The sequence below is a fragment of the Anas platyrhynchos genome, chromosome 1 (genome assembly GCF_047663525.1).
Source record: "Anas platyrhynchos isolate ZD024472 breed Pekin duck chromosome 1, IASCAAS_PekinDuck_T2T, whole genome shotgun sequence".
Classification (NCBI taxonomy): Eukaryota; Metazoa; Chordata; class Aves; order Anseriformes; family Anatidae; genus Anas; species Anas platyrhynchos.
Window position 1 is genome coordinate 120,780,867 of NC_092587.1, and position 24,169 is coordinate 120,805,035.

General features: G+C 37.3%; 1 protein-coding gene and 1 long non-coding RNA gene across 2 annotated transcripts in view; both read right to left on the minus strand.

The window, feature by feature from the left end:
- LOC119714401 (uncharacterized) overlaps positions 1–17,003 on the minus strand; it is a 69,250-nt gene extending 52,247 nt beyond the window's left edge. Inside the window, exon 1 of the long non-coding RNA XR_011804861.1 lies at positions 10,488–17,003. This is a non-coding gene — a long non-coding RNA (uncharacterized lncRNA). The remainder of the gene's footprint in view (positions 1–10,487) is intronic.
- The window catches only part of TMEM47 (transmembrane protein 47), a 262,209-nt gene that overhangs the window by 158,209 nt on the left and 79,831 nt on the right, over positions 1–24,169 (minus strand). The gene's annotated exons all lie outside the window — the stretch shown is intronic.

The window sequence follows — 24,169 nt, forward strand, 5'->3', positions numbered from 1 at the left end:
AAAATCCAAATCAGTCCCTCCCTTTTCAGTTCATAGAAGAAGGAAGCTAGAAGCCCCTTATGTCAGCAAGAGGCCTTTGAGCATTCTTTGATTAATTCCCCTACAGTTCTATTTTTATGCTACAGCACTTTAGCCAACTTTAGCATTAAATGGTCCTTACCTGTGTTTCACATTTGATAGTTTGTTTTTTGCTAATCATTGTTTCTCCCTCAGGTGGGTAAAAATGTATTTTATCTATCTTTTTTCCATTTTTTGGTCAAGGACTACATGACAAATAGATACAACATAAGTTCCACATCAGTTCTGGATTTTACGATCACAAATGAAATGAAGAATGCATACTATTGCTGGACACAGATTATATTGCAAAACACAAATGTTGTGATAGGCCAATATTGTTACTGACACCATTAAGATGGGGAAAACATATTCAAAGTGATTCCCAAAATTTAGAGCACGAAAACTCTATTGTGAAATTTTAGTAAGGGAAATTTAGAAGAGGAATTACCCCTGAACTATTAGGAAAAAAAAAAAATGGGGGGAGGGGGAGGAGGGGAAGAGACACAAAGAAAGGAAAAATCAGAGAAAGAAGGAATGTAAAAGAGGAAGGGAAATATATAAAAATAAATTTATGAAATATAAAATTATAATACATTTATGAACCCTTTTGTACATCTTAGGGTGAGACTTCATTACTTTTGAATACAAAAGTCTGTTTGCATTTGCAGTTCTCCAAGGAAATTCTCTGTTCTGATATCATGATCTTCCTATGTTCAGATCATACCTATTATTATTGAGAAGTTGTTTACACCTAGTATAAATAAACATATATTGTGTAGATCTGAGAATCTGAGAAGATTATTCTGTACAAAACCAGCATGTGATTGTACTGGAGGGCTTTCTATGAAACTATAACTATAACAAAATAACCTTTTCTTCTATTAGAGAAGTCTTTTTTTTTTTTTTTTTTTTTTTTTAATTTTCTAACTAACCAAAAAAATTTTTCAGCTGTCTAATCAACATTTTTGAGTCTCACAGGTTCCCTATAGGAAGTGACTTAGACCCCACTTTTGTTAATTTATCTCCTATTCATTGTTTAGTAGATCCATTTACTTCTCAGCAGATGTTCAGACTGTCTTAATTGCTGATGGTCTGCTCAGGAACTGTATGGCACTTATTTCACAAGCTGCTGCTGCTACACAACTGACTTTATGCTTTTTTTTTTTTTTTTTTTTTTTTTTTTTTTTTTTTTTGCTAATGTTTCCTTTTTACTCTGAAGCTTATAACACATTCCTATTCAACTAAAAACTGTAATGTAGCGGTCTTAGGATTTTCAATTTATGTAAGGTAGACAAAGAAAGTGTTACAGAGCAGTGAGATCTTTTGCTGAGATGTTGAGTCCACAGCACAGCCAGGTGCAGAGCTCCAGGCGCTTGGCTTCCATTTACTAAACTGAGTATTAGGCAACACTTCCTGGCCTGACACTCCTTGTGTCACATATCAATCCACCATATTAATACGTGGTGAGCAGAAGTACTGGATAAGCAAAAGTTGTGAAATTGAAATAAAAAATGGCCTTTATAATATTCACTTTATTCTGAGTTCAGAAGTGATTTTTTTATTGTGAGCCAGCAGTACCATTGAGCCACCTAAAATTCAATCCTCCTCCACACAGAATTATTACAAGGACTATATTACAAGGAATTATTTTCACTGAAGTCAAAAAATATGGAAACGAAAGCTATTAACACACATTTTGCAACTAACACTATAAGGCAGTGTGAGATGCTTCTATGGTTTATGTAATGAAATGGTTGACCAGAAATTGCTATTGTAGCCAGTCATAAGCCAAGCTGAAACACTTCTCAGAGCTCACATCTACCCTTCCTATAAGTAACAATTTAAAAAGTACTATCATATTACATGAATATTAAAGATCTTTAGAACCTGAACTGGGTTTTTGGTAGATCTGTGCATTTCTTTCCCTATGGATACTTTCCAGATAGGACCAAAAGTAATACAAAATATTATTCTTAAAAGCATTTTTCATAAGACTAGGCCTAGCAAAGCTAGAATCTCATGAGAAAATTTCTGTAAGCTTTCCAACTCATTTCTCCAGATTTAATTGACTTGAATGTCCTTCAGTCTTCTTAAGTTTCAGCTGTTTATTCAAGACAAATATAAATGATGAAAATTCTGTTGTTGCTACTAGCATGATGGAAAAGCATATGATTAATCCTGGCCCCATTTAGTATCACTGTGGTCAGTCCCCACAGGAAATATTATTCTTGCCATGGTTTAGGAGCATTTAATCTGATTTGAAAATGCTCAATCTACTTCCCAAGTCCTTCATTGATTTCTTCTTCTTTGCTGTGGTAGTATGACCTTTGCCTTTTGATTAAGACATTAGTATTGTATGTGACCTACATACTTCTTTTGCAATCTAGTTTTCCATAGCTCATCCAAGAGTAGGATTTATCTTATACAGATCAAATACCATAATGGTTGGCCCCGATAGGTGTTTTTAAAAAAAATGGTTTTAGTACAGTAAAATGGCTGTTTGTTTCAAAGATTCCAAAGGCTTAAACATTGAAAAAAATGGATGTAATTCAGCATACTAATCATTTACCAATTACATTTTCATTTGGGTTTTAGTGGGGTATGTTAAGCAAAAGTAGCAGTCATATTCAAAATGTTTGTTCTGATGGTCAAGGTCTATGAACTAAGGATTGTTTTCATAATCAACTTTCCTCTTGGAAACTTTAAAGCTCATCATGTCCAATTCATGGAAAGCCTAAACCAAACATTTGATTCCCCCCAGATTTAACTAAATTGCTGATCTTGCAGTACAAGCCTTTCTTTCTGATGTTAATCTTATAGACACAAATCCCTACGCCAGTCCATCTGGTATAACAAAGTGTCTATCATTTCACCTTTTCAATAAAGACATTGTTGAAGCATTACAGTATCACAATGTGTTTTTAATACAGCAGAGTTCATAATTTAATCTTTTAGTGGATGACTACAGAATGTACTTATTTGATTGATTTACCAATCTGAGAATATGGTGCTGTTCCATGCATGGACAAACAACCACATAACACACCAGGAATAAACATCTTGTTGTCCAACTTAATTAGAACTACAGGTGATCAAGAACTCCACTAAGACACAAAGATGAATAATGAAGACTTCTGAGCCTTACAACCTCTTTGTGTCTTTATGTGCCATCAGTAATTTAAATACATACACCCGCACAATTTTCTTTGCCCTCATGGGTATAGGGCTGATTAAAAGAAGTAAATGCAAAGGCCAAATCCATCATGCTGAGCTTTAACTTCCTAACATGGTGCAGAAGGCCACAGATCACTTCTAAATAGGATTTAAGAGATTAATTTGTGCCAGCAGTCAATGACAGGCTTGTTAGAAGAAAATTCCAATGATGCTAACCCTTCAAAAAGCTGGTTATTAACTGCATTGATGACTGACTTCTCATTAAAGATCACTATAACTGTCTTCCATAGTGTTTCCCCTTTGACCCAAATGGTTAGTGAATTTTCAGGACTTCCAGTTTTTGCTGTAAAGAGAAGATAGTGATGACATTTTTCTTTCATTGAATGCTCCTTATTTCAAAGAATGCAAATGATCTCCTGCTTCCCTGAACCAAAAAAGAAACAAAACAGTCAGGAAACAGTTCATTGGCTGTCTATCTTTTTACAGAATTCACTGATTTTCAGCTTGCTCTTCCAGTGCAAATCACCTTCAATCAAATATATCAAAAGTTTTTTAAAGCATACTTTTATGATAATACATGAGACTGGAAATCCTTGTATAGATCCACCCCACAGATCATTAATATTTCTTGAGAGTGCCTTAGTTTTATGCATCAGACACACACTACTTTGACACTTATCCCATCAGTATTGTTTGCCTGAGAAGGCTTTGCAGTTACCCACTTTTGAGTCAAATACGCCCACTCTGCCACCAACTCAGAGTAATAGTGCCTCACAGAATCACAGAATGACAGAATTTCTAGGTTGGAAGAGACCTCAAGATCATCGAGTCCAACCTCTAACCTAACACTAACAGTCCCCACTAAACCATATCCCTAAGCTCTACATCTAAACGTCTTTTAAAGACTTCCAGGGATGATGACTCCACCACCTCCCTGGGCAGCCTGTTCCAGTGTCTAACAACCCTTTCAGTAAAGAAGTTCTTCCTAACATCTAACCTAAAACTCCCCTGGCGCAACTTAAGCCCATTCCCCCTCGCCTCCTGCATAGCTACATGTCTATGCAGGAGAAAACATACCCTGTCACTTCCTCTTATGTCACACAAGGAAGAAGATGGTAAGGACAGCATCTACTTAAGACGGTAAGGACACCATCTTCACCTTGGGATGTGCCTTAGAGCCCAGACTTGACAAAACTGACCAAAACTCAAAGATACAACCAAAAGCAAAGAAAACAAAGATTTCAGTGTGCTCACAAGGAAAATAGGTTGATTTGAAGAGGAAAGCCATTGCCCAAGTCAGGAAACTGGACAAGTCTTAAAGCCACCCAAGCCACTTTCCTGCATCTTTAAAATCTCCTGAAATCAGGTCAGGAGCCCACGTGGAGCAAATGGATGTGGCCTGGAGGAGGCTGTGGCCCATGGAGAGCCCCCGCAGGAGCAGGCCCGGGCCGGAGCTGCAGCCCGTGGAGAGGAGCCCACACAGGAGCAAGGGATCTGGGGGCAGCTGCCGCTCATGGGGGACCCATGCTGGGGCAGTTTGCTCCTGGGGGATGGATGGACCCCGTGGTACAGAGCCGTGTGGGAGCAGTGCTTGAAGAGCTGCTGCCTGTGGGCAGCCCCCACAGTCTCAGATCGGGAAGGATGGCATCCCGTGGGAGGGACTCCATGTGGAGCAGGGGCAGAGAGTGACCATGAGGGAGTGGCTAGACAAAGCATTAGGGACTGACTGCAGTCCCCATTGCCCTGCAATGCTCAGGGGGAGGTGGAAGAGGGTGGATGGGGGGAAGGTGATTTTAGTTTGTTTTCTTCGTTTCTCACTTCTCTAGCTTGTTAGTAACAAGTAATAAATTTATCTGATCTCCCTATTCTGAGTCTGTTTTGCCCATGACGATAATTGTTGAGTGATCCCCCTGTGCTTATCTCAACCCTTGTGTCCTTTTGATCATATTTTCTCCTCTCTCCCTTTGAGGAGGGGGAGTGAGAGAGTGGTTGTGGTGGAGTTCAGCTGCCCGGCTGGGTAAAACCACCACAGGAGGTAAGCCTTAAGCTCCATACATGTGAAGTTGCATCTGTAGGAATCCATGTGTGTAGTCTGCCTCTCTAATCATGTCAGTAAAGCAGGCTGTAGCTCCACTTTATATCTGTCACTGAATTTAAAGAGAATTAAAAATGACAATTTATCATGTAAGAGAGGAGGAACCTGAGGGCTCAGAAGATAAAAGGGTCAATCTGTGAACAGGTGTTAGTCAAAAGTCACTGACCAATATGTGTTTACAAAGATCAGTCCTCTGTTCCACAAACTGTAGCATCAATGTGTTACAGGGGTGTAATATGTTACAGGATAGTCTGATTTTAGATAATTAAGGCAGTAAACCTGAAGAACAGCACAAGCTGTTAAATGAAGGAATTGCAGTAATGTGTTCTAAAAGCATCAGCAATCCAATGGTGTTGGTCTGTGAAGGGAACATAAAGCAAGTAAGTGCAAATGATTTTAGCTGTATGTTTTAATATCTAATGTTAAAGATGTGTAAATGTTTCCATTTGCAAACCTCTATCTCTGAGTATAGAGGTTGTGGCTGTGGAAATGAGCCCAAACTGAAACTCAACATGTTGTCTAAAAAAAAATGATTTTTTGCTGTTGTTGCTGTTTTGTTCTTGTAAAAAATAAAGAGGGAAGTACATGTAGTGTTAGGAATGTTTCAAACATTTTTTCACTGTGTCATTAACAATGGTTGCAATTTGAAATGGACATGAAGTTCAGAAGCAATTGTGACAGACTTTTTTAAAAAATAATTCAATTAAATTTTAGTATCTTAACAAGTCCCAGAGCCAAGTCCTCACTAAGAAAAAGGGCTGTGAGGAGTGTCTGTACTCTTCCTGTGGTATACAGAAATGCAGCAGTGGCTGTCATGTAGATGAGCTTTCCTTGCATCAAGGACATTTCCCTAGCTCAAGGATAAAGGAGCTACTGACCATCTTCTCTAATGGCTCCTTCCCCTTTAGGATCTCCCTCCAGCTCCATTTGCTAGGTGTGATTACCTACCCTCCTAACCAGGAAAATTTCAAAAAAAAAGGATTAACAATTTTTCCCTTTTAAAATAAGTTTTGAGAGAAAGCTGTTTGTTGAATACAAATTTACAAATTTTTCATGGGAAGTCTTTTTTCCCCCATACTTTCAAGCCTAGTAAAACATAAGAACAAAAATGACATTAAAAGCATATGATTCAACCCCCCCGCCCCCCCCCCCCCAAAAAAAAAAAAAAGTAGCTATCTACTCTCTATAACTTCTGAGGGATTCCAACATAGTACCTCTATCCCCAAAGTTCTGAGAAATGTGCACTGAATTTAATCTTCTTGAGTTCACCTCTGTTTCATGTTTTGTGAATCTGCACTGTACTTTCAGGAATGTTTTTCAATGTAATAGGTATTAAATGAATATTCGAGAGTATTTGTAGGAAATACATCAGATTCCTGTGCAAGCATTCATATCAAAAACATGATGCTAAGAATTAAGCTCATTCAACCAAGGAGCCAAGACCACAGCATGAAATCTGAGTGCAACTAACCAACTCTTCTCAAATCATTAATATTTAGGGAGAATTGCTGGGGACCAAACTGCAACTGAGAACTATTTGAATAGCAAGCCCATTTGAGAAAACAACATTGTTTTGTGGGACATTCACAAAGACAAAAATAAACATGATTTACTGAATATATAGTACCAAAATATTTTCTCATTCCTAGAATCTACTCTGTCTAAAATAATTGCTATAAACAATCAATGAACAAGAATAGCAAAAATGTGCTGGATACATGGTGAGGATGTGGAATAATCTTCAGTATTCATTTTTGTACAAACACAGAAGTGCACAACCTTGGAAACAATGGTTTGAACTTCATTATCGATATATTTTGTGGGGGATCCTTTTTTATTCCTTCCCTTCCCTTTCTCCCCCCCCTGCCTTTTCTGGTTGCAATTCTGTTCTCATTCCTATGGTATTCGTGTGCCTGTGAGAGTGATTATAACCCGGTTCTATTTAGTACTGTGTGCAGAAATAGTTCACTTAGATTGTTAAAGAGTATTTCCCACTTCTAGCTTGCTCTAGTCTAATATCATCTGTTATGTGCTAGATTAATAACATTTCTTTCCTGAATAGTATTATTTGAGCTGTTCTGTTTGCATTAGTTATGTTTCTGCATATTTTTAGCTAAGCAGATTGTGAAGATGAGGCCAAAATAGAGGTTTTCACCACTGTTTTGTTAATGTTCAGTGCTTTATTTCTAAAATTATTTGATAGTCTTATATATATATACATATATACATTCTTTAATATCTACTTAATATCTTTTATCTGGATTCAAATGCATTTAATCTTCAGCATCTCCTATACAAAATCCCAAATTTCTTAACAGACAAATTCTTTTTAAAGGAGCACAGCCCATCTCTGTTAGGATAATGAAGGTGTCTAATGCAATTATAAGTCATATTGGGATTAATGGTGTAGCTCACTGAGCCCTATACTGCTCTCTCTTCTATCTGCAGTTTATCAGTTTCACTAAACAAAGCATATAAACAAATATATTTGTGCTGTTTTTTGTTGGTTTCTTTGTGTTGTTGGTTTCTGTTTGTTTGTTTGTTTGTTTGTTTTTTCTTTCATTTCTGAAACAGCAACCCTGAAAGGCTTTTATAATTTTCACTATTTATATTATTGTTTCCATGAATTATTATTTACAGGGATGGGAGTGATTAACTCTCATCTAAAAGAGCTCTAAAGACACATATCATCTTTCTTTAGAGTGATCACTGAAAGGATAACTTCTTTTCCCTTTTTTGATGAGACTGAAAAATCCTATACATTACTTTCACTAAATCTTCACAACCTATTGTTTACAACTATGCCTTCTTCTGCCTCTCTGGTTTTGAAAGTAAAATTCCCTGTTGGAAAGTACATTTTTAATGCTTTTTTTTTTTTTTTGGTTATTTTTCTTATTCAAGAGGAACTGTTAGAAAAGAAAAATTGAATCTGAAATTTCCACAGACTTTTAAGGTTATTGCTGATTCTACTGATTCAAGCACTATCATTATCAGTAAACTCAGAAAAAAAAATGTGGTCAAGATATGTGTGAAGGAAACAGATATGTCTCTCAGTTATGGGATGATTAAAACCCCAGTGGAATAATTGAGATGAAAAAATATGGAATGAAGATGAAACTTAAAACAAAACAAAACAAAACAACACACCACACTGTCTATTTAGGTATTGAATGAATATCTATCAACAAAATGTAGGTTCTTCAAAAGTGATTGCGTTTACAGAAGCCAATACAACCACTGCTAGTTTTCTAAAATTGTCCATAGCATTAGTTTACTCAGATATAGAAGTCGACAATGCTTTTATTCAGCATTATTAGATGCCAGCTCTCTAAGGCTCTGTATGGTTTTCAAATATGCCATAATGCAATGTTTCTTGCAGAGAAGCAGTGGTCCATGATGTAGTTTAAACAATCGTTTTTATTTAGCTGACATTTCAGTCACTAGTATGGTCAAGGGGCAATTCTGATCTTGTCTGACCTCTCAAACAAGCAATAACCTGACATCTTTTCTTGTCACCTGTAGTGTGTGTTATGCTTCCCACTCACACTACATAACCTCTGCTCAGAGAAGCCCCAGACTATTCCACTCTGCTGCTTCTTTCCAGTTCTGGGGACATGTTCTGTAGTTTGCCCTATCTGTGTCTATCTATAAAGGAGAGGTCTACCCTTGCCGTGAACCATCTGTGACAAGGAGGACAACAAAACCTTTTGAACTGATACTCAGAATTGGGAAAATCAAAGCCAAACTGCAAGAGTCTGAAATTTGGTGCAACACCCAAAGTTAGCCCAGTAGGTGAAATTTCAGGTTGACCTGAAGAGCATCTTATGAATGCTCATGGTGCTGTGAAGAATAAAAAGCAAAGTTAAATGTTAGCATAAAGAGATTGAGTAAACCAACATAAGTAAAGCAGCCCATTTTCTGAATTCCTTTCCCAGAGTCTAAATTCACTATGCATCATTTTGTTATTTTCAGACCTTGTAGCTACAACAGGCAAAGTTCCTTGTACCTGAGAAGGCCTACAGGAATCAGAAGATACAAGGAACAGAAAGGTTTTGTTCTGAGCAAAAGGAATCTTATGTGGGAAAGAAATTACTTGCATAATGGGATTTTTTATATGTTTGCTAAAAATCATGATGTTGACCTTAAGGTACCTCCATTTTTTTTTTTTTTTTCCCCATCTTCTGATTGTCACTGTTATGTAATTATCAGAGACATTTTAAAAATTATTTTAGCACTTCTTAAAGCAATTGCATTGATTATAGCAAAGATATTATTCTGTAGGCTTAGCAAATGAAGCATTGAGTAACAATATAAAGAACTTTTTCATCACTAGGTCATCATTAACATGATCTGTTCAAATACTTAACGACAGAAAAATGCTGCCATCTAATTAACAGTGCATAGTGGCCTATATATAATGAGCTGATTTCAGTCCATATCCTGTTCAAAACATAAGAAATAATCAATTTAATTGGGGATTAATTGGCACGTGACTTGTCAGTCTCGATAACCTTTAGGGCATAGTCTTTATTTTGAGTGTAAACCCCTTAGGGGAGACATTGTTTATTATTACGTTTGAAAAATTCTGTGCCATCATCCTTGCAAGTGTTATTTTTGTCACAGATCCAAAACAGCTTACTGTGCTATTCTTGTAACTGGAGAAAAACAGATGAGCTGATTTTAAGAACCATCAACCTACTGCCTTTGAAAAAGCATTTGAAAAGTGAGCATTATCCTCAGATTAGTGAAAATTCATACTAAGGGCAGAGGTTCATCTTTTGGTTTGGACAGATTCTGAGTTTGTTCCAAATAAGTACGCCTGTCTCATGTTTTCATGTAGAAAAATCTTCTGGAAACCAACAAGTCTCTCTTTAACAGAGAGTATAAAGAAGGCAATAAGCATACCTGTCTCAAACCTTAAAGATCTATCAGCCTTTTTGTACCTAAAGTAGATAATGCAGAACTTTGAGTAGGCTTTTGTCTTAGTATGCACGTAATAGTGTTACAGGGAGCCACACAAATATGTCTGTGGAGCAAAAGATCCCTGGATCACAGTGAGTAATGCCCATAAGTATTAACTACAAAATACACATAACCAAATAATTCAAACTGGCTAAAATAAGTAGATACCATAAATTAGAGGAAAAAAAATACTTACTGCACACATGGAAATTTCCTCAGAAAACGTTTATCTTCATCTCTACAATAAAATACTTTATTAACTACATCTTCTGGGATACATTCAGTTTTGCTGAACACAAGAGGGAATAAAAAGGCATAAATATGCTAAGCCTTGCTTGATCTATGCAAAGAGATTTTTCTCTCTGCAGAAGATCTGGTGAAGTAAAACCACATTTGATAAACATGAACACATGGTTTTGGTTTTATGGTTCTTACATTAAGCTAGAGAAGGAGGGGACTAATCAGACCCTGGAGATGATATGAATTTGACAACTGACCAATAGATAAATGGCAGGAAATTAGTAGGGGAGAAAAAAAAAAGAGAGACTTAATGAAAATAAGTTGACGGAAAGGAACAACCTTTTTGACAACATCAAAATACCACTACAGGAATCTTAAGTTTTTGGAGGGTAAGTAACAATCAACTGAACAAGGAAAGTCAAAGCTGTAGAAAGATGAGGAGTGCAAAGCTATCTACTGCAAACACAGAGGGAACAGAGCCAGAGGCAAGTATGGTTAGCTTTGCTGGTAGCCACAGTAGCCGGGAGTCCAGGACTCTCCACACTCTTTCTCATTATGAAACGCATCTTTCACTCCCAGCAATTAAGGTCACCACATTGGGGCATTTAATGTTTGCCCTTATGAAAACCATTCTGAATATGACAAATAGCATTTGTATTTGCCTTAAATCCTCATCAAACCCAGCTGCGGGAACATTCTGCTTGCCTCTCTAAAAACTCAGTAGAGTGGATATTCTCACAAGATTTCGAACACTTCTGTGCTTTCAGGAATATCAGCAGAAACTTTTTTCTGAAGACACCATTTTAGTACGATAGATTTATCTTTGGAAAGATGAAAGCGTAAATATGTGAAGGAGGATATGATTGCAAATGGACATTCTGTTTATAGGCTTATGAACTTAAACACGGTGCCACACTACATAGTTTGGAATTGGCTTGTAATTGTCTAGAGTATAATATGAGTAAAGAATTTTTTTTTTTGTTTACAATAAATTCCTTAAATGTATTTCAAGTGATATTTGTGCATATGACCTTGTTTCCAATACAACTGTTTCTACTAAATTACTGTTCTCCCTTAGAACTGACAGGAAAGGAAGATTGCACCAGCTGACAAATGAAATTTTATTAATGAAAAGTAGCATAAGATGGTTCCAGTTCCAGTTTCTCTTCGGATAAGAGAAATCCTTAGAAAACAGAAAAGAAGTTGCTTTTTAGGCTAGGAGGCTCTTGAATTCAGCAAGAGGAGAACCTTCAACACATCAAAGATGCTGGCATTTTGTGACAGATTCCCTTATTTCTTTCAAATCATCTTTTCTCTTGACATCTCCATCAGCAGCAGAGCTTGTTCACAGCTCAGCAGCCTCATGTGAAGAACTATTGTCTTCTCAGAATCCTATGGGAGCAGTAGCTTGGGCTACTTCAGGCAGGAATACATTTTGAGAAGAAAATTGCATCAAATGATAGGTTAATGGCAGTGTTCATGTCAAAAGCCAGTGGAATATGAATGGCCTTCAAATAAGTATTGCTGCAGCCTACATATTCAATGAGATCCATATTCACTGCTTCAGGTTCAAGAGAATCTGCAAAAGACATCTTTCAGCAAGGCATGAAGGGTACATTTTTATAGTTGGTTCTACAGAGGAAAACACAGCTCCTAAGGAAGAACAGATTTTGCAGCCACATAAATACTTTCTGAATCTTTGAGTAAAAATAAGAGAAGAATGTAGAACAGCAGCCTTTATATAAATACAGATTTTATTTTTTATTTTTTATTTTTTTTCCTATGAGCATCAGAAGTAGTAAAGCATGGTGGATGCACTGTGTCTCCCTGGAAATCCCTCTAACTGCAAGATGTTGTATTCATTTCTGGTTTGCTGGACACTTTCTGTCTGTGCAGGATGGGTCTGATGTTTTTGCCAGTTCTGAAAAACAGCTGTTTTCCTCACTGAAGACACTAACTCACACTTCAGCATTCTACTAGTTTTCTTGAAACCTGCTGTATCTTAATTTTCCTTGAGATTCCTTTCCCTCCATCAAATTTGATTTCAATGGGATTAAAATTTCATCAAGTTAAAATAGTTTTAGGGGTAGTGGTCAAGAGAAAGCTGTTAGTGAGATTATCTCAGCCTGTTTTCTTCAGGGAAGTAGGTGAAAATGATACCTAACAGAAACAAATGTTCCAACTAGATGAGGACCTAACATTAAGCCCTGCTTTGAGATATTATTTTTGCTTGAAGTAATAAATGTACTGTTTATTACTCAAGTTCTTTTTGTCAAATTGTTTGTACTGCTTTGGTGCAATTTATACTATTGTTTTGTTGTGGGGCGTATGACTTCCACATGCAACCTAGAAACCAGAAAATTGATAAGAATCAGTACCAAGTTAAAAGAAAAGTCAATCTTTTTGAAGTAACTGATTTTAATGGTAATTTTCTGTAAAAAAATCATCAAGAAAGACATGAAATGGTCTAAAATAATGTAATACAAATATTGCAGGAAAGAAATACAGAAATAGGCTGATATTTATAACAGAAAGAAAATAATACTGAAATTTTTATGTTTAAACAGGTCAAAAAACACTAATAAAGGGTCAAGTTATTAGGACTTAAAGTTAGCCAAGCATCAGATATTAAGATGCGAGAAGCAACTAACTCATTTCCCTGGAGGGTGGGAACTTCAGCATGAACAGGAGTTCAATGTCAACAGCATACTTTTTCAAGGCCAAGCTCTGATTAGCTCTGATTTTCTAATCTGTGATCTAAAACCTGTATTTTTGCAAATATAAGTGCATGTAGTTAATTTGACACCTTGCTTCTAGGCAGACTAGACCTAAATTTCAATGAGAAGTCTTTTAGTGTTACTATATCCTCACTTGCATTCATTGTCAACATTTGCTATCTGTTGAATGTATTAGGATTTTTTTTTTCCTCAGTGTCTGGATGACCGTTTACTGGAGTTTTGGTCGATGACTTGGGCATTTGGATACTAGGTAATGATGACAAATACTATCTGCTAAGCCAGTAGTAAGCCATTTCTGTATACAACCAGATATTTTTAATAAAAAAAATATTCCAGTTTAAGAATTTTGGTAGGAAAGCTCAAACTTAATAGGCTGAAACTTTTCGTAAACAGGATTGTTGTGAGGGTAAAGAGATGAAAAATTGCTTATTAAGATATGTTACTGAAGATATTCTCTAGATGGATTTATTCACTGGATGTAAGTTCTGCCATGAGCATATGGCAAAGAAGGAAGGGTGGAAAATTTTCATTACAATACTTTGAACAAGTTGTAGATGATGCTATCTTTGAACAGGATCAAAAGGAGCCCCCAGACTCTTGGGTTAAAAAGGCAGAGCTCTCATCTCTGATGGTTATTTCTCTTAATGCACTTTTCCCCTCCCTCCTTTTCCAAATAAATCTCTTTCAGTTCCCTCATAAATCTCTTTCAGAACCCCTTCTGAGGTTCTGACAATGTCCACTGTCTTGCTCTGCAGGTGCTGATTGTCATCCTATCCACTCAGCTGGAGACCCTCTGCACTTTCAAAGTCTGCTAGGAAATAAGGTGTAGAGAACTAGCCCTACTTCTTGTTCTATGTTTTCTATCAGCTTCACCCACTGGTTCTTTCTTTCCTCCCTCCCCCTCTCCATTTATTTTCACCTGGGATTCTTTGATCACGAAGAAAAGTTTGGATATACCACAAAGCACTCAATGTGCTCACGGCAGACAAAAGGTTGGAGAATCAGTAAAACAGAATTCTGGCCAGTTTCTCATTTCTACAGTTTTGCACTATCTGCACAACCCCTAATGCCCCATTAGAGTCTGTGGGAGGTATTTGACAAGCAATGATGCTCACACAGCTATTCCCTCCTCTCCTTCTTGTTCCTCTGAAAGTGGCTTAAATAGATTTCTCAGCACAACACTGGTCTCAGGCACCCACTCACCATTTATCTTCCCTAGTCATTAATCACAATCATGTGCAATTTAGAGCAGTTCTTGGTCTTTTTTCCCTGAAATGAAAGAGTTGCTCTTGTCATGAATATTATTGGTCATGAATCACAGTGATTTCCACTCATACCATCAATTATAAACATAGCTAATTGGAGTGCCGATAGGGCTTCATCTCTTCACAGAGAGGCTCCTTCCATGAATTTTACTGGCTATAAATCACTGTGTCTTCAAACAAGAGACTCCCCTTCACTCTTTTCCACTGACCTGATTCCAAGGCACCAGTATTGGCTTCCCGGAGTTATCAGGCTATGTGATGTCATAAATCCACATCTAATCACTTCACTGAGGAAGATACTATATCTCTCTCTACACATACTGCTTGCAAGTATCCCTCTTGGCTGTCATATCTTTGCTTTAGACTGGCATCATCAGGGAAATTGGCAGAGTTTCCTTACAAGTCTCATGCCAAGCCAATATTGCCCACACTTTTTCCAGGCAGACAGAGATAATGTCTATCTAAAAAATGATTCTCATTTCTCTACTCAGACGGACAACAAGTGCTGCCTCCAAGCAGTTTGTTAGGACTTCTGGGATGTATGCTGCTGCTGCAGAAATACTAAGCAGACAAAATCTATCACTTTTGTTTCTCAATGATAGCATTCATGGGAAATGGATCTTGTGTTGGACTGTGAGCAAGGAGGAGGGAAGCTGGGATTTTGAACTGTGCCTAGCAAAAGGACAAGAAAATTGATTGCCTTCTGCATTTAACTTTAAGCACAATGCAGCAAGAGAGAACAGAATTCAGTAGCTCTCTTGGATGTCATGCAAGATAGAATCCCAGAAAAAAAAAAAAAAATCAAGACAAAATCTGTTTCCTCCTCAGATGAAAAAAGTATCACCCTACAAGAGATGGAGGAAATGGACACTAATGTGAATGAATTCATCAACTCCTACAATGCCAATTTCTTCCTCACCAAAACACATCACTTGCAATACAACAAATCCTACTTTTTTTTCTGCCTACTGACTTTCCTCCCTACTGACTTGCTTACTCCCCTCCAAACTTCATCCAACACAGTTTATCTCTAGTCCTTATTTTTAGGTAGTTCTGTTACCTAGACTTGGACCTGTCCCATCCCTAGTCTCCATACCAACACAATCATTAAAAAAAAACAACTATAATCTAACTGCTAGTCCTACAAAATTAACCAAGAACATAGCCTAAGTTGTTTTAAACACAGCAATCAGCAACTTACAAAGTGCTAACTCTCTCTACTGCAGCAGACCCCCACAGACCACTGTGAGACCACTGCAAGACCACTGCACTCTATATTTGCCAGTACCTCATCCATTGTAGTCATCATCTGTAGGGAAAGGGGATTGTGAAAAGAAGATTTGACAGAAATATTTCTCAAGTCATCTGGTTAGCTTAGAGGAAGTAACCAGTTTATACGAATTCAAAAGCTGATTAGGCAAGAACTGTAAGTCAACTGTACATGCACGTGAGAAACTGTTCAAAAAGGAGTGAAAATGTTAATATTTCCAGCAATCCAAGCATAAGTGAGCTTATCAGAGTGAAGACTGACCATTCTAACAAACTTCTCTCTGGACAGCTAAAACCTTTTCAATACCTAATTTAACCACTGTGCATATCTTCCAAAGTGATTGTGACAGTAAATTGTTCATTTTCCCCATTGAAGATGATGTATCTCCTTAAATCAGAATATATATTCAAAAATGAAAAGATGACAATGCCTCATATGACCTTTTCCTCCATTTACCTAGTGAATAAATAAGCATCAGTTTAACAATAACACAAATTATCACGGTCTATTTTCTGTTTCCAATTGCCCTTAAGCAATAAGCTTACTGAGAAAAACATGTTCTGAACTTTTAAATATAAGACACAAAAAATCCCACATTATTAATCTAGGGATAACGTAAGTTACATGCCTGAAATATTTTACAATTGGCAAAAGAAAGAATTCCTTACTCAGTCTCAACAAAGGGTGAATGATCTTATACTTAACTTCAGATACATATGGTCCATCAAGATTAGAATAAAATCATTGAAGGCCTCCATTCTTTTTCCTTGAATTGATATACTACAACCTGTGGCACAAAATCAATTAATGAAGAGTCCAAGAAAATAAGAGTGGGAGGAATGATGGATGCATCACACAAAACTCCCAGTACACACAATTGAGTTGTAAAAGAGAACATGGCTTAGGGCATAGGCCAGCAACAGGTAGAAAACACTGGATTACACACTTCCAGTAGGGAAAGCAGGAAAATATTGAACTGTGACAACTTAATTGGCAGCCAGGGAAGGAGAAGCACTGTGAACTCTCCACCCAGTTATACAGTTGTTATTGCATATAGTGCTGTACCCTTAAACCTCATATAGAGCAATCCCAAAAGGTAACATACTCTGTCTCTATTCACCTACTGAAAGGAGGAAAGGTATGAAAATTAATTATAAATGGCAGCTAGTTTTATCATTCAGGGGTAAAGTACACCTTGCCCAATCTGTATCACATCAACACAAATAAAAGTTAAAGATTATTTATAATATATATGTAATTATATACATTATATAATTATATAATTACCCCCAGATAATCTTCTCTGCAGCAAGTGTAATGGAAAGGATATACTGCTTTGAAGATGAATTGCTAAAATCTTATGTTCTGCACATATTTATGATAATTCCAAGTTAAAGTTCACCCACCCCTTTGTTAAGCAGATGCACATATTTCTTTTTAGTTGATGCAGATAATTGCCATTATTATGTCTGGGAACTATGGATAGAAATTGCTCCTCTCTTACTCTTCTCTTTCTTTGTATGCTTGAGTATTTTATTTACTTTATTTACCAAATGATATTAGAAAAAAAAAGCCTATACACTTGGTTGAAAGGTGTTTTTAAATATATATATATATATTTGAAAGTTCTAGATAGAATTCTGTCTGATCACTTCGCAGGAGTGCCATAAAAAATATTCCCTCATAAAGATATTCTGTATCTCCAGTGGGGTCCTGGTCCCTTCTGGGTTTCTGATGCTTCAGGATCATGATTAAGTTTTATTAGTATTTATTTTTCACTTGCTATTACTTTCTCCTTTTCTCTTTGGCAAGAGCCAACCAGCAAACCCAGAACCATCAAAGACATTTACTTGCCTAACATTCACCAGGGTGGTCTCATTATGCAACTTCAAGCTTTTCCAGTATCAGAGCTTTTGACTGTACAGTTGAATCAAAAGTACTTTTGTAGGTAGGGTAGCCAGCATAATGGCACTATGGTCCTCGGTAATACTGTAAGGTAAATAAATAACAGTTGTATGAATCACAGGAGAAGAGAGTTTCTAATTGGGAAAAAAAAAGAAAAAAGAAAAAAAAGAAAAAAAAAAAAAGAAAAAAATGCACAGGGGACTGCATTTTTCACTGATGATTTGAATGAATTAGCAGCTTTCTCCCCTTACAGTGGGAAATGGCATGTAACAGATAAGCAGCTGTACAAAAATAACAAACTTCACTTACTATATGCACCACTGGAGCTTGCTGCAGTTGTACATTTTTAGAAAATTATGTCCTAAGCACTCTTATTTTTGCCAGTGTTTGTTTAATGAGTATTGTGTTCTAATTTATTTTTAATGTGCACCTTACCCCTTACTGCCAGACTTTCTTTGAATGACGTGCTGCTTCTCCATGAGTATTTCTGCATAAATATTTTATAACTGAGCTAAATAATAATAATAAAACACCTTATAACTGCTTGAGGATAAATTACTGGAAAAGTGTAAGTGATCCTATTTTGCTTTCACATTTATTTTTGGTACTTTACAAGGAAATGTCATTGAGGCAAACTCACAATTTTATTCCAGTTCACAATAAATGGCAAGATGATAATAGGAATGAAACACAAATATACTATGACACCCTTGTAAAAATGGAGATTATAGAGTAATGGCTGCAGATCTACTGGAACCTGATATAAAAAACACAGCTTTGTACACCATCCTAACTCTGTAGTACTTTTTGCATCACTTTGCAATCAGGATATACTATGAAAACAAATAAACATAAAATGCCAACATGTACAATGTGAGAGAAGTTAACACCATATAAATTTAAAAATGAATCTATAGTAGGTAATTATCTTTTTCAGAACAATGTTAGAAACTACCTGAGTGAAATTGTCACCTTTTGTGATCACACTGAATGCTTCATCAACACACTGTGATAAAGAATCAGTTTCATGTCAACAATGTATACCTGCAATCAGTCTAACATAAACTTTTAATATGTGGGTCACTTACCATCTGTGATCTTAATGTATCAGCACAGAAGAATAATAGAAAGTGATGAAGTGAAATGACAGGTGTATGTGTGTTTAGGGGATATACATGTGAGGACTGAATTCCTCATTTATTTATCTTCATGTTTGAGAAAGTTCAAATAAGATTCCCAGAAAATTAATAAAAGAATAGGGACTCAAAAAAGTTTCATTACAAGATGTAAACAAGCTCTTGGAAGCACAAGTCTGCAAACTGTAATCAGTATAAAAGCACAAAAGAAAAAAGACAATTGCTTTGAATCACAGCTAACCTCATTCAGGACAGTTTGTTGCTGCTGCTGAATTGGATTCTTTTTCTTTGTTTATCATTTGAACAAAAACAACAAATTTATTTGATGTATGCCACAATGACTGGAATGCTCAAGGGTCTATGTAGTATTCCTTTGCATAGAAGATTCACCAGAAGTTTGATTAAATGGAGCTAAAATAGATTTGCTTTGCTGTAAACTGCACAGAACGAGATCACCATCTTCTTCCAAAGCCAGGAGACAACTTAGGTTGGGTCTCAGCCATCAAGGGCAAGGGCAACTACATTTCATGATAAAAAGCTATAACAAACCCAGGGCACTTGGATATATCAAAACAGAGGTAATTATTTGTTTAACATTAGAAATCCACTTACAAGTAGAAGTCAGTAAAGGTCATCCCAAGTTCCCTGTCTTGAAGAAGACAGATATTTCTAATAAGAGCAGGAAGCCTAACTGGCGTGACCAAGGTTTACAGTATAGTTTGGAGTGCTGCTGAAGATTATGTAGATGCACAAACACTGAAAAGAAATTAAAGCTTTGCTTAGCTTGCTGCCTCATTAATGAGCACTTTGTTCCATCTTAAATAATAATGACAACTTCTGCCAGGCCTTGGCTGAAGTGAGTCCACCTTCAGCTGGTCTTTCCTGAAATGCTGACATGTCTACCCAGGAAGATGGAAAATACCATTTTAGAAAATGCCTGACTGGCAACAAGTTACACTGCAGCCCTTCTAGCTAACAAAGAGCATAGGCTTCCTGAGAGAGAAGAGTTTTCCCACTTTGAGTGAGAAAAATCCTCAACAGGAATACTCACATCCTCCTTCCCCAAACTGAACAGATAAGAATTACTCTCCTTTTCTTGTTGTAAGGAACTGTATTCACTGTGTATCAGCCCAAACAAATTTCATCCTGAGGCGGTACTGCCTATTTGCTATTAGCAGCTTGGGCTTCTGGGCAGAGTCGCTTTGCTGGTCTTAAACTGGTCTTGATTGTACTTAAGCTGAAGCTGTCTTCTCTTTTTACTCTTTACTCTTTCTGATAGCTTCCTTCCTTGCTAGCTGTCCTTATCCCAACTGCAGTCACTAGTTCCTCTTGCTAGGCCCTTTCCACTAGTGATTTTTGACAACCACTTCTTTCCTCTGTCTGACTGTGTCAGCCACGTGCTGCTCATGCCAGTGTGTGATGGTAATATCTTCTCAGGGCAAAAACAGTAATACACAGATGCCTTTGCCATGATAACTTTTTTTCTTTATCTTCACTCCCCCTTCTCTTCTGAGACCCAGTACGCATCTAAATGTATAACTTTCTTTAAAAAACAGTAGTTCTAAAGGAAATGCAAATGAAACCTGCTTAGGTTATTCCCCATGTTAATTCTTTTCAGACTCCCTTACCCTTAACCAAATGTCCCTTGTCATCTAGACTGTCTCATTGTGGGACCTCTCTACGGCTATTTTTAATCCTGATTTAAAAACAAGTCTGTACAATTTTAAAAGTTCATTTAAAAATGTGGACTTATATATCAGCATTGGCACAGCAAAACAGAGGGTAACCTGAAGTGCAGGAGCTGTATGCAATATGTGGCTGGTAGTAGCAATAACGGGACCCTCATAAAGCAGATTTCCCAGGGTAAAAAAAATAAAAATAATAATAATTAAAAAAAAATAAAGTAAAGATTGAAACAGCACCCTTTTTTCTTACCTGTGTGTTTCTGAAAATACCATGGGCTAATGAAATAATATTGCTCTAGAAAACAACTCCCTGGGGTCAGATTCAGGTTAGATATTTTCTGGCGCCACATGGAAATTACAGCCATAAAAGTAGTTTCCAAATAATTTTCTATGTGCATATCCTCTGAACACATTGGCAGGCCAGATCCTGTAGCCCTGGCCCAGCCTCTTTGAATCCTGTAGGCACTCGGCCTCAGTGCCCTTTCACTGCAGCAGTCCTCGGAGGCAGCAGCAGCTGCTGTCCTTTCATTCATGCCTATGCCTTGCTCTGCATCCTGGTTTCATTTGTGTTGCTGAGTACTCATAGGGCAATGTTTGCAATCCATATGTTTTTTTCTTGATAAAGGGAGACAATTATAGCAAAACAGAAAAGAAAGAGAGAAGCATTGAACCTATCTCCAGTCCTTCACATATATTTTGAAAACATTTTGGAGAAAGAGAATGCAGCTATTTCTTTCCACTGATTATTTCTGGGACTTCAGAGCCTTGGAGTTCACTATAACTACCCACTTGCATAGCTGCAAATAGTTAGGGGCAGACACTAAGAGGGAGTACCTCTGCCACATTTAAAGTTATCTATGCTGCAGAGTGCCTGAAAACCCCAGAACCCACTGAACAGGATTCTTGCAGATCTAGATGTCAACAGTTTTGAAAGATACGGCTCATTTGCCGCCCCAGCAGGCTCCCAGAGTTTCTCTTTGGTGAGGAGGAGATTGCAAAATGAGGCTTGCATTTCTGTGGAAAATATATCCATATGCTTCTGTGCAGATGAAAACAGAAATTAACTCAACACCTGTAATGCTGTTTAGAACAGGAGATTCTAGAATATCAGCATCATATATGAGATGCTCTGGACACTTAAATGGAGGTATTCATACCACATTGTCTGAAGGCACCTGCCCTGTTTATAAGAGTTTTTGTTCTGAATCACCCTGCAGAGATTCCAATGTCTCTCCAGTCACTGCAGAGACTTCTCTGGGTATTGGTGTAGCTGCACCAATAGGCAGCTACAGATAGGCAGGATCTCTCAACTCCAGGTCTAGGTCTTCACTCCTGACCAGCCACATCAGTCACCTACATATTGGTGTGTATGCTCTGGCTCTATTTTGGCATGTCAGTTTGCCCTCTGGGTGAGGAAAGCTGAATGCAGAAGGACAGGAAGTGGGTATTTGAGTATATCTTCAGTTACAGTATGGAGGCATCTACATTATGACAGTGTCCAGCTGTCTGTCTGGCTGGCCAAAGGCATTTTAGCAAGTCTTTAAGCCTTCCATTGCCTTCATACCTCAGAACCAAAATGTTCAACTTTGTGTTACCATTGCTATTCCACAACAATCCCTATCTGAGAGGCTGAAAAGAAACTTTTTCATTTCATAAATCACTCACAATCTCATATGTTTAGAGAACAGTAGAATATGAGAAAAATAAAGTAAACATTAGCAAAGAACATATCTGAATTCATAGTTTTACTGCTAACTAAATTTCTTGCCAATTGCATGAAATTGTGAGAGATCACTGGGTTCACAGCTCTGGTTCACTAGGAACAGGGAAGAAATAAATAAATGATAATAATACATGTAATAATAAAAGTAAGAAGTTAAAAGCAGTACCTAGGTGCATGCCTAAAACAATTAGTCTTCTGTTACTACAAGGATGAAACAGGATGTTTGGCCTGAAAGTCAAAGCCAATCCTCCCATTGCCAGCAGTCAAGTCAGGCATGGCTCTTACTTAGGCACACTGGAAAGTCAATAGTCTGGTTTTAGTGTCCACAGGCACTGAACTAGATTGCCCAGGGACAATGATCCAAAACACCTTCATCTATCATTTTCATCAAAGCATCTGATGTAGCTGTTGATGTTGATATTTAGATTGCTAGAAGTTTGAGAACAAATGAAGTTGTTAGAAGATTAGAAAACTGGGACTAATGCCTTATGAGTTTCATTTAGGGAACACAAGCTGTCTGACACTGCCCCATATATATATTTGTTCAGGCAGATGTACTACAGTTGTATGGATAAAAACCATCTAGAACTGTCTTCCATTAGTACTTTGCATGGTCCTTCTCAGGGAAAACCAGGGGCTAATCAGATATGAGCATTATATCTTGTTCAGGAGACAGCAGTGGTCAAGTGCAGCATGTACATATAAATTTCAACCTAATGGCAAAACAGCTCACTGCTGGCCACAAATAGCAAATCTGTCCACTCTGCTATGCAGTGCACATATCAGAAAAACTCCACAGACTGCTTTTGTATGGCCAGTCACACCAATAACATGTTGCCTCTCACGTAGCAGAAAAAAAACACAAAACAACCTCTCACTTCATGAAACTCACAAAAAAATCTCTTCTGTCTCTATTAGCCTAATCGGTGAGTCTGTTACCTGGGTATATTTCAGAGCAATGTCATTTCTCTCAGACTCTTAAAAAAATAGAAATAGCTGATGGCACCATCTGTTTCCAAACAATACTTCTGGAACTTATTTTGCCAAAAAAGGTGTTTTTTTTTTTTTTTGTTTTTTGTTTTTTTAATTTTTGTATTTCTTATTATTTAGCCTGTTAAGACACGTTTTGAAACAAAACTAATGAAGTTAATATGTTTGATAAACATCTTGGGGTCACTGAATTTGTTACTTCCCTCTTTTTTCCTCTCTATTTTTCAGGAATCCTTAACACTTCAGTTTCTCCTGGTCAATTGCTGTGTCCAACTCTACAGAGATAGAGGGAAGACTCTTGCTCAGACTTTGCAATAGAAAGGAGGTGCAAACATCACAAAGTGAATCACTAGTAGACATGAGGAAAGCTATGGAGAATAGCTAGCAGGCAGACACTGTTTTCACCAAAGACCTCTCAGACCAGTAGAAGACTTTTAGTGTTTCCACTCCCAAGATTTGGGAGGTCAATTCTCCAGCTTGTAAGTAACTCACACCCTGTGAATTAAAGTTGCAAGAGAGAAGAAGAGGGAAGTGAAGTGGGACACTGGGTGCATTTCATGATGGTGTTTTACAAGTGTGGAAGGTCATCTTAAACATTGTCTGTCTAGTGGTTGTCTATAACCCTTGTCAAAGACCTCTGCTCATTTGAGGGTGAGCCATGGTCATGACCTCACTGCCCTGAAACTACGGCCCAAATGAAGGTAGCATTGCCTTCAAGGAAGGAGCATTCACTCTACCTCAGGTAGAGTCACCACATCTGCACAAGTGTCAAGAGTAAAATATGGAGTGAGAAATCTTTTGGGACAAAAGCTCCCCTTCCATTTACCAAGTCTGATAATGGATTTGTTTCAGCTTCCTTGCTGCAGCAGTTTGGGTGCCCTGGGTGCAATGAGTTGTTTATGGAAGCTGCAGCTGTGACTGACATA